General features: G+C 44.9%; 1 protein-coding gene across 4 annotated transcripts in view; it reads right to left on the bottom strand.

The window, feature by feature from the left end:
• The window catches only part of FRAS1 (Fraser extracellular matrix complex subunit 1), a 355216-nt gene that overhangs the window by 261737 nt on the left and 81222 nt on the right, over positions 1 to 12257 (bottom strand). The window lies entirely within an intron of this gene.

Here is a 12257-nt window from a genome sequence, read left to right as displayed (position 1 = left end):
CAGTCGCACAAAACATTTGCTAAAGGAAAGGAGGAAGAAGCAGTCTATCATCACCCAATCCTACATATATTTACAGTGGTACCTCTGGTTGTGAACGGGATCCATTCCGGAGCCCCGTTCACAACCTGAAAGGAACACAACCCATGTCTGTGCGTGCGCGGGTCGCGATTTACCACTTCTGCGCATGCACATGATGTCATTTTGAGCATCTGTAACCCTTTCTGGTACTTCCGGGTCACCACAGGACACAACCTGAAAACACTCAACCTGAAGCAAACGCAACACGAGGTATGACTGTACCTGCCTTCCTGCAAGTACGTGCGGAGGACTGTAGCTGGCAGGTGTCAATAGACAGAATAATCGACTCAGCAGAGATATGGGTGCAGGCAGCCAAGTTGAATCAATAAAGTCCATCACATCCTGTCCATTTAGAGATGGGGCATGTTGTGCAGTCAGCTGGGTGGAATGGCAGAAAGGTTTTTGTTTTTTTTGGTTCAGAATTAGAAAAGTGTGGGGCGTTTCTCGTCAATTTAGACTCAAACGCCAGACAGCTTTTATGTCGTTAAAAAAGAAACAGTACCAGGATGTCTGTCTGTCTCTCTGAGACTCCTTTTCTGCCCCCTTTTGTCATTAAAGGAACAGAGGCACCCAGATCTTATGCGCACATGAAGTTACTATTTTCTGTGTATTTATTTTATTTTTAAAGATATATATGTGTCATTTGCTTGTTAAAAACACAAACAGAACTCGAAGCAGTTAAGCATTAAAATGACTGGTAAAAAGCAGTTATAAAAAAGTATTTAAAACTATTCAAAAGGGCGGTTAAAATAAACAGTAGCTAAAAAGATGTAAATGTAACTTCTGCATGTCTAAATAGGCTGGCCTAAACAAAAATGTTTTAATCAGGAGCCCGATATATGGGGTAAGGCAGCCCCATCGATAAACTGGTCCCAAGCTGTTAAAGAGTTTTATATACCAATATTTACATTTGACTGCACAAAGCAATGGGGCAGATTGCTCAACTTTTGCCTTGTGTGTTTCTAATTTGGAACAATCCATTTCCCTCTGCCCACAGGTGCTCTGAAAGCGCAAGTGTTCCAAAAATAGCATCGGTGATGGCAATGCATCTGTTGCCAATGGCCAGGTTCTGCGCATGACACCTCCCCTGGGATCCAAAGAACCGCACAGCTATATTGAGCAAATACATTATTCCTCAACAGGTACCTCAGCAATGTTCCGCTTGCCCCTTCTTGCCTGAAACAATCATGGCCAGCGACTACTTTGCCAGGGGCCAATCTGAAGAGCTGGTTTCAGATGGCAGGCCAGGTCTTCCCCCACTGTTGGCACTAGAGGCTGGCATAGCTAGACACCCGACGAGGCTCACATTCCAGCAGAAAGTGCTCTATCAACCTTCAGAGGGTTAGCTCTTCTCTACCTAGGTGCCATTACCTGCTCTCACCTGTCCTTTCCAAGTACAGCAAAAAGAAAGAACAGCAAGGTCTACTTGCCTTGCCCTCTACTAAGGACACAGGAAACTGCCTTAAAGTGAGTCACACCACTGCTTCTCCTAGCTCAGTAAAGTGGTACCTCAGGTTACAGACTCTGCTAACCCAGAAATAGTACCTCAGATTAAGAACTGTGCTTCAGGATGAGAGCAGAAATCATGCCGCCGCAGTGCACCAGCAGCGGGAGGCCCCATTAGCTAAAGTGGTGCTTCAGGTTAAGAACCGTTTCAGGTTAAGAACAGACCTCCAGAACGAATTAAGTTCTTAACCAGAGGCACCACTGTATTCTGACTGGCAGAAGCTCATCAGGAGTTCAGACAGGATTCTCTCCCAGTCCTAAATGGAGCAGTGTTTGAAATTAACCAGGCGCCAGGCACATTTCAGGAGAGATGTGGGTGGCACTGTGGTCTAAACCACAGAGCCGCTTGGGCTTGCCGATCAGAAGGTCGGCAGTTCGAATCCCCGTCATGGGGTGAGCTCCCGTTGCTCGGTCCCTGCTCTTGCCAACCTAACAGTTTGAAAGCACGTCAAAGTACAAGTAGACAAATAGGTACCGCTCCAGCGGAAAGGTAAACAGCGTTTCCGTGCGCTGCTCTGGTTCACCAGAAGCAGCTTAGTCATGCTGGCCACATGACCCGGAAACTGTACACAAGCTCCCTCAGCCAGTAAAGCGAGATGGGTGCCACAACCCCAGAGTCGTCCGCGACTGGACCTAATGGTCAGGGGTCCCTTTACCTTTACAGCCGCATTTCGCACCTGGTATCAGCCACTCGCAACCAAGTGAAGATGCCTGGGTGCCAGGATGGCACCTGATATCTCCACCACCTGGAGATCATTGGCTCTGGACTGTTTCCACACACTAACACCCCACCCTGTAAAATTCTATGCATTATATTTTATCTGCACAATCAGACTGTATTTCATGAACCAAAATGCTTTTTTTTTGGGCAGTCTGAGCGGGAGCAGTGAAAAGCATTATAGTGAATTGTTGCCGCTTGTCTTCACTTACCCCACCAGACTGCCCTTCGTTCATTCACAGTAAAATTCATTCATTCACCGGACTGCCCTGCTCACAGTTGTGAAGAATATCCCTACCTTATGAATGGTCCGTGTCACCATTAAGAAACAGAGGTAGGAACAGGCCAATATATATGCAGACTGTCTCTGGATCCAGGGACTTTTCTTCTTTAACTTCTCAACATTCTTAACCTACCTCAAGGTAGTCATCTGTACTAGCCAGATGTTCAGCTGAGAATCAATCACAATCAGTACTTCATTTGAAAAATAAGACTTCAGAGCCATCTTGTCCCCAAATGGCAACTAGATGTTTCATTTTGGTGACTGTAGCCTTGGTTTAAGGAGCTATTTTGACCCTAGATTATGTATCTGAGTGTCTAACACAGAACTGGAGGTGTCAGGGATTGACCCTGATGCTGTAACACTAAGCTATGGCCCTTCCTTCTGGGAAGTACTAGGCATAAACTTCAAGAGACTGTAGGCAAAGGGGCAGTGGTAGTACAGTGGTACCTCGAGTTAAGTACTTAATTCGTTCCGGAGGTCCGTACTTAACCTGAAACTGTTCTTAACCTGAGCAACCACTTTAGCTAATGGGGCCTCCAGCTGCTGCCATGCCGCCAGAGCACGATTTCTGTTCTCATCCTGAAGCAAAGGTCTTAACCCGAGGTACTATTTTTGGGTTAGCGGAGTCTGTAACCTGAAACGTATGTAACCTGAAGCATATGTAACCCGGGGTACCACTGTAATGGGAGGGGGCTGGCACTGACAGCATCATGTGCAAATGCCACACCAACCCTGGAGCCAGCAACTGCCTCCCATTCAAAATAAGCTGCAAGCAAGTCCCATGACTTCTACTCCCTCCATACAACCAGTGTGGTGTAGTAGTTAAGAGCGGTGGACTCGTAATCTGGTGAACCGGGTTCGCTTCCCCGCTCCTCCACATGCAGCTGCTGGGTGACCTTGGGCTAGTCACACTTCTCTGAAGTCTCTCAGCCCCACTCACCTCACAGAGTGTTTGTTGTCGGGGAGGAAGGGAAAGGAGAATGTTAGCCGCTTTGAGACTCCTCCGGATAGTGATAAAGCGGGATATCAAATCCAAACTCTTCTTCTTCTTCTCTCTTGACTGCTGTGCAGATGGCATTCTTCAAGGGGCTAGTTGCTGATCTTTGCCATAACAGGATTTGCACCTCTTACTCTTAATGTATATATGCCTCCCCTCCCCAGAGGGCCTCTCATTACAAAAGACTTGTCGTTTCCACAGCACACCCCTCATCCGAGTGAAGAAGAGATCCCAGCCATCATTATTCAGGAGAACACACCGACAACAATTTGCTGGAAATGATTTCAGCAGGCAGATGCCTCCGTGGCTTCTCTGCCAGGTAATTGAATGAAAAATGTAATTCCCGGAGCCATAACAAGTCTGGATTTATCGCTTCACTGTATAGATCATTGTCAGCACTGTACATGCTTTGTCATCTCCCCAAGTAACACAAGCAAAAAGCAGCTGAGGTCAACTTTCTGAAAGCACCCTCGCTGCCTCCCCTCTGCAGGCTTCCGCGGCCCAAGTCGAGTCTTCCTGCCAGTGCCAGAAATCTTCAACTTGAAAGCATTAGCTCTTCACACTGCTTCCTAAGCCTAACTCCTTCCCTCTTGGAGGAGTAAGCCACACCTCATCATGTGCAAATAACCCCCTGTAGTCCCTTCCTGTTGTAAAGTAGCTGTGCTGGGCCCGGGGGTAACCCTTGAAACGTGGTCCAGGACCAGTCCAGAATCCGGAGGTTCTGCTAGGAGTCAGTCCAACAGGGCCAAGGCAGGATACAAGGCAGAAAACCAGGCAAGGACAGGTACAGGATCTCAGGCAGGATCTGGCATACAGCAATGTTGCCCCTGCAACCTAGGGTGGGGTCCATCAGCCTTTTATCTTTGTTGGGGTAACGGCCGGTCTTGCTCCCCTGACAACACACCTCCCTGCTTCGCCCAAAGGCAAGCACTCCTCCTGTGAGTACTCAGGTCTCTCCTCTCAGGCCTTAGTCTCTGCAGCTCGGGAGATGTCGGTGGGTTACTAGACCCAGGGGCCACCTCAGCCTCCTCTGACCAAACCGGTAGTGGAGCAGCAGTAAGTGATGGCCCAGCTGAAGGCAACGAGGTCATCCCCGCCTCTGGAGCCAGGGCAGGCTCAGGCCCCTGACTCGGCCCAGCTGGTGTTTGTTGCAGGGGAACCTATGCAGACTGGGAGTCTTCAGGATCAGGCCCCAGACTTGGATCAGATGATGCCTGAGGCAAAGGATCCAGTGCAGACTGAGACTCCTCTGGTTCCGAGTCTGAGCCCGAGTCCCAGGTCATCACAGTAGCCTTGGGAAGGGGGTGGCTTGAGCTGGAGAAGAGGAAGGAGGGGAATGCTTGCCCCTTTCCATTTGTCCCCAAATTGGGAACATTTTGCCCGTGTGTGGTTCCAAAGATTATCAAAGCTCCTTAGCACGAATGGAGGTAGAAACCAAGGGGGGAGTTCCATAAAAAAATAGACTGGTATGGAACGGGTTAAACATTCCCATCCTTTCTCCAATCATTCCGATTTAATACGGTGGTCCACACAAGCCTGATGAGGAACGGTTCTGGGTATGCTTAACCTGGAAAAGAGGAGACTGAAAGGAGATATGATGGCCATCTTCAAATATCTCAAGAGCTGTCACATGGAAGATGGTAATATCCAAGGCAACACAATGACCAAATACAATGATACGATATCAATATCAACACTCTTTATATAATATGAAATATATGAAATCGCATAAACAGAAAACTTATGAATCTCTGAAAGTCACAAAATATGCACTCTTAATGGATTCTCTTGAAAACATAAAACCAGATAAACATAAGTCTCTGAAGAGTGCATATTTTGTGACTTTCAGAGTGCATATTGATATCATATCATTCTGGTTTAATGATTTGCAGGTGTTTAGAAAGTTGTATACTGCTATATTCTAAGGGAGGAGACTCTTGAGAGTCCCATGGACTGCAAGAAGATCAAACAAATCCATTCTTAAGGAAATCAGCCCTGAGTGCTCACTGGAAGGACAGATCCTGAAGCTGAGGCTCCAATACTTTGGCCACCTCATGAGAAGAGAAGACTCCCTGGAAAAGACCCTGATGTTGGGAAAGATGGAGGACACAAGGAGAAGGGGACGACAGAGGACGAGATGGTTGGACAGTGTTCTCGAAGCTACCAGCATGAGTCTGACCAAACCGTGCGAGGCAGTGGAAGACAGGAGTGCCTGGCGTGCTCTGGCCCATGGGGTCACGAAGAGTCGGACACAACTGAACGACTAAACAACAACAACAACGTATTCTAAGGGGTGACTGAATATTATTTTATTTGATAGAAGTTGCTTATTTTAAAGTTATTTTTATTATGACTTTTCCCCCCTACTGGATCAGTTTATTATAAGGTGTGTGAACTTTGTTGTCTATTTTGTTGTTGTAAACTTCCTTGTGTGTCGTAATATAGATATGCTACCTTGCTTTCGAACAAATAGATCTGTAAGAGCAAGCCAACTGGATCAGGCCAATGGCTGGATCTCATCCTGAATCCTGTTATCACTGTGGCCAAGCAGATGCCTGCGGGAGGTCTGCAATGGCAGCATATGAAAAATTAGCAGACATTATTAAAATGACAATAAATAATAACAATGCACAACATCTTAGTTTGCTTTTGTGATTTTGGCACCTCTTTTGGAGCCTTCCTAATACAGAGTCGAGATTCCGAGGAATGCAAGGCACATTCCTGCTTCTGAGCTGACATGAAATTACAGTTCACGGAAAAGTGCTTTGTGAAAGAATAAAGATCAAGTTTGCGCTGGGGAACTCCCTTGGCCGTTGGCGGAAGCAGATATAGCGTCATGAAATATTCACCAACACTCCCAACTACTCAGGGAGGGGAGCAGCCAGCAAGGAGATTCTGACAATCGATGCCACAGCCATGAGCGAATGGAAGGTCAGTTTAGATAGAAGGAAAAAACCTTGTATCAGGCCTAGAAATTTGAATGACTGACAGTCGACCAAGCGAGATGAGACAGAAAGGAGGTCCAGACACCAGATGGGCAGGGAGGAAGAGGAATAGGAAGCCAAGTGGCAAACGTTGGCATATTTGGAAGTGTGTTGTTGTTTAGTCGTTTAGTCGTGTCCGACTCTTTATGACCCCATGGACCAGAGCACGCCAGGCACTCCTGTCTTCCACTGCCTCCCGCAGTTTGGTCAAACTCATGCTGGTAGCTTCGAGAACACTGTTCAGCCATCTCGTCCTCCGTCGTCCCCTTCTCCTTGTGCCTTCAATCTTTCCCAACATCAGGGTCTTTTCCAGGGAGTCTTCTCTTCTCATGAGGTGGCCAAAGTATTGGAGCCTCAGCTTCCGGATCTGTCCTTCCAGTGAGCACTCAGGGCTGATTTCCTTCAGAATGGATAGGTTTGCTCTTCTTGCAGTCCATGGGACTCTCAAGAGTCTCTTCCAGCACCAGAATTCAAAAGCATCAATTCTTTGGCGATCAGCCTTCTTTAAGGTCCAGCTCTCACTTCCATACATCACTACTGGGAAAACCATAGCTTTAACTATACGGACCTTTGTTGGCAAGGTGATGTCTCTGCTTTTTAAGAAGCAGTGAGTGGCTAACAACAACAACAACAACAACAACAACAACAACAATTTATTATTTATACCCCATCCATCTGGCTGGGCTTCCCCAGCCACTCTGGGCGGCTGGGAAATTATTATTATTATTATTATTATTATTATTATTATTATTATTATTATTATTATTTCCCACCTTTTCCCTTGGTGACACTCAAGGTGTTGTAAGCCAAAAATAGCTTATCTTCTGAGTTTATGCCAATAAAACTCAGAAACACAGGAAGTTAGGAGTCCAGCGTTGTCTATTGCAAAGCGATAGGTTACAGACGGATCGTTCCGCAAAACTGCAACCCTATCCGGTGGTCCAGGCAGTGGTATTTATAAAATTACAAACAAAGCATTTCAATTATATACATATATACATTTCATTTTTAATACAGGTGTGCAATACGCACTGGCAATTTCTGCTGATGAAGTTCTGATTCCAACCGTGTTGTGTTACACTGTGTCAGTGTGCATGTTGGGAACCTGTGTTACGTGTAGCCATTTGCACCATGTAGCAACTTGTGTTCTAGCTTTCAGCTGTATCTTTGTGATCCACATATTAGCTGTATTTCTGCCCCAATGCAGGGCAGCAACTTGCAAAGTCATCAGCAGTTCCCTAAAGTAACAGGCTACCATAACTTCTCTATTAGAAGCACACTCAAGGATTTACAGGGGTACACATTATCACATTTATTGTGGCCCTTTGGACCACTTCCACAAAGGCAGCTTACAGCGAAAACAGAAACAGCTAAAACAATATAAGCAACCATTGAAAAACAATTAAACATTAGTAGAAATAAAATCTACACGTGTAAAAGATCACGTACGGATCGTTACAATAAAAACAGCCCAGCACCAGCCCTTTTGTTTGAAGCAGCCAGCTCCCAAAAGCCTGTTGTCCTCACCTGCCAGCAGAAGGGCTTCAAGGAGGGAGCTGGTCTAGCTTCTCCAGGGAGTTCCAAAGTCTGGGAGCAGCCACCGAGAAGGCCCTGTCCCGCATCCCCACCAGGTGCCCCAGACTTGGAGCTTTCATTTAAACAAAAAACAAAAAACCCTAACTAATAGTCAATTGCTCAGTTAGTCGGAACATGGTGCTGATAAGTGCAAGGTTGCAGATTCGATTCCTGTATGGGACAGCTGCAGATTCCTGCATTGCAGGGGGTCAGATCAAATGATCCTAGGGGTCTTGTCTAGCTCTACAATCCTATTACTCTAACCCTCATAAAAAGAAGGGTATGGGGCAAAATACAGATACAATGGTACCCTGGTTCTCAAACGCCTTGGTACTCAAACAACTTGGAACCCAAACAATGCAAACCCGGAAGTAACGGTTCCGGTTTGCGAACTTTTTTTCAGAAGCCGAACGTGCTCCATTTTGAGTGTTAATGCTCAGGTCAGTCTGTTTTTGCTATTTATTTTGTGATTTTGTTTTTGTGGCTTTTTTTGTTTTTGTGTTTGTGACTGTGTGGAACCCAGTTCAGCTACTGATTGATTGATTGATTGATTGTGTGACTGCAGTACATTGTCTATTATTTTCATTTTATGGATCAATGGTCTCATTAGATAGTAAAATCCATGTTAAATTGCTGTTTGGGGGGTTGTTTTTAAAAGTCTGGAACGGATTAATCCATTTTGCGTTACTTTCTATGGGAAAGCGAGCCTTGGTTTTGGAACACTTTGGTTTTGGAATGGACTTCCGGAACGGATTAAGTTTGAGAACCAAGGTACCACTATATAACTAGTGATTTCCTTGAAATCAGAACGGTGTGGCTACCTGGTATATTTTTCCTGGTACTGAGGAATGGAAAACGTAAGATTGCCGGGGGTGGTAGACTCTCCAAACTTGTTCTATGCCATGCTCACCCTGACAGCCATCTTTGTGTTATGCCACACACACACCCCTCCCTGGGAAACATTTTTTGGCTGGTGCCCCAGCACTCTCAAAATTCAAAACATGCCCATTAGCCCAAAAAAGGTTGGCAGCTCCTGAGATACATCACCTCACCGTTTTCTGCTTTGTTAACACTCCTTATTGTCATGTTTTAAAGCCTTCCTTATAACGCCTTTAAGAAGGCATTTAAAGCCGTGCATTTGAATTTTTTATTTATTCCATGTATTTAAAAGATTTATAATCTGCTTTTGGAGCACCTGCTCCACATTTAATCTCACTTTCGTATTCTGGCACCCAAAGAACAGGTTTATGGCTTTACTCTGTGAGGTGAAAATGCTGCTGAGTAATTCTCGTAAATCTAAGCCCTCGCCAGATACTCAGCCACAGCCTAAAAGGGAGCATTCCTTCTATAAGACCCTATATATGCTGAAAAACAAGCATCCTTTTTTTTTTTTAAACCGTTGTTCAATTCGTTTCAGCTTCTGATGAGGTGGGTTGTAATCTACAAAAGCTCACATGCTTAAAATAAAATATGTTCATCTTCATGTAAAACCTGACAGACCGAGCTTTTTCCTATTTTAATAAACATTCGCAGACTCACACGACTCCGCACTTGAGCTACATAAACAGTGCTGATGCTGCTTTGCTGTTCATCTAATCTCCCTTTTGCACACCTAAAAGCATAATTCTCCATTCCATTTTCCTAAGTGATGGGTGATACTGACACAGCAACATTTTCCAGGGAAGGAAATTACAATACCTCGTTTGGCTGATGTCGCACAGAACTCCAGCTAAAGTAAATAGGTGTGTCACGGTAATGAAAAACAGCTGTCTATGGCTCCAATCCTAAAGGCGCTTAATGGGAAAAGGTAAAGGACCCCTGACAGTTGAGTCCAGTCACAGATGACTCTTGGGATGCAGCCCTCATCTCGCTTTACTGGCCAAGGGAGCTGGCGTTTACCCGCAGACAGTTTTTCCGTGTCATGTGGTAACATGACTAAGCCACTTCTGGCGAAACCAGAGCAGCGCACGGAAACACTGTTTACCTTCCTGCCGGAGTAGTACCTATTTATCTACTTGCACTGGTGTGCTTTCGAACTGCTAGGTTGACAGGAGCTGGGACCGAGCAGCGGGAGCTCACCCTGTCACGGGGATTTGAACCGCCGACTTTCTGATCGGCAAGCCAAAAAGCTCAGTGGTTTAGACCACAGTGCCACCCACGCCACCTAGGAGTAAGTCCCGTTGAACTCAGCCGGGCCTGTTTACAAGGAGACATGCACAGAATTGTGCTATATGCTTCCAGCACCGATTTTAACACTGAGCAATTATTTCGGGCAGCAAAAATTCCAAAATGGGTGCAATATTTGTACTTCCAGACTTTTTACCTTTTGTGTTTCGAATGAATCAACTGCTGTTCCATAGTGGAGGGTGGTTGTTGTTTTTAATCACACTTGAATAAATTAATAATAATAATAATAATATGCAATGTATTTTTACTTTTAGTGAATGTAATTGTAATACAGGCTACTCGGAAGCAGCCATTGCGTCTTCTGTTGCTTGCAAACGTACAAGGTTAGGAATCTCACCACTGTGGGAGTTCAAAAGTTCTGAACTGAAAAGGGGAGAAGAGTAAGATTGCCTTGGAAGCTTCTAAATCTGGTACCACTTTGGATCTCTTACAAATACCACCTCTCATCTGTTCACGGTGCCACAAATACTGGACGGCATCATCCTGCACAACTATATTGGTGGTGGTGTCAGGCTACATTGCAGGGAGAGGAAGGTATTTTTATTATTAACAGAGAGATGGCACAAGGATTAGCTCTCGGTATTTGGCTGTCTATTTTAGGGGGAATGGCTTGCATCCACTTCTGATGCCCTCCTACCCTAATCCATTCATCTGCTAAGGATGGAAAAGATAACGACAAATACATTCAGGTAGTAGGGTTAAACTGGTGCAATCTGCAACAAAATGTTGCAGCGTGGAGAGCTTCTGCTTGAAGGTTCCAGCCGTTTCATTCCACTACACTTCGCTCCATCCCGGTTTTCTGTTTCATTACTTATGTTATTTTATTTCAGAAAATCATCATCATCATCATCATCAATCTTTATTACAGTTCAGAGACCCAACAAATCGTTACAAAGCAATACACAATTCATACAGCCTACCTCCAGGTTAAACAAGCATTTTGTTCAGAATATAGGGATCATTGGTTCTTGCAACCGCCGATAAAAACTTTGCCACTGCTAATCTTCCAGCGTTTGTCTGGTCTTCCAATAGGAACCTGACATAGTGAGCCTCTGATTTTCCCGGGAAAGGTACCAGCAAGGGTAATATCAGTTCAGCCTTGGCTTGCTCATATTTTGCACAGTGCAACAAAATATGTTTTATGGAATCAATGTCTTGAGCACACGAGCAAAGTCTGTCCTGGTAGGGAACTCCTCTCAACCTGCCATCCAACACTGCAGAAGGAAAGATGTTTAGTCTGGCTTTGGTGAAAAGCCTGCGATAGTTTGGTACTGTCAGGTTTTTAATGTAAGATGTTAACTTAAAGACATGCCCATATTGTACCCCTACTGCCAGCGGACTACAGACTGCGTGTGATCGAGATCACAAATCACTGTGTGCATTATCCCATAATCTTTGCTTTAAAGTCTTTAGGGCGCCCTCATAATGTCAACACCGCTTCAAATGTCTACACCGCTTGATTGTACCCTCAAAGCAGGGTTGTGTTTTTCCCCTTCTCCCATCAGTTGGCATTCCATGGCCCCTGAACACAGTCACTCCTCGTGGGGGCAATTTTCAGGGTCTCCCTCAATAGTCTCCCCTATATATTTTGTATAGTTCTATAAACCCCAATATCTGCAGAGACCACTCTCTTCTAGCCTCGTAGGCAATGACACTCGGAGCCTGAACATCAGAAACAGAGGGAATAATTAGATGTGGCATGTGAATTCTGTGACTGAAACTCTCAAATATTATTTAATTCACAAGATTTATGTACCGCTTGATTGTGGCAAAAAAAAACCTCTAAGAAGTTTACACGAAATAATAAAACCATCAATGAAAATGGTTAAAATCTATTTGAAAGTGTTAAAATTAACAACAAAAGAGAAAACACACCACCATTTCATCAGATGCTGAAAATATAGTTCTCCACCTTTTTAAAAAAGAACA

The sequence above is a fragment of the Podarcis muralis genome, chromosome 9 (assembly GCF_964188315.1).
Source record: "Podarcis muralis chromosome 9, rPodMur119.hap1.1, whole genome shotgun sequence".
Taxonomy (NCBI): Eukaryota; Metazoa; Chordata; class Lepidosauria; order Squamata; family Lacertidae; genus Podarcis; species Podarcis muralis.
The sequence above is the reverse complement of the archived record's forward strand: the minus strand, read 5'-3'. Positions and strand labels throughout refer to the sequence as shown.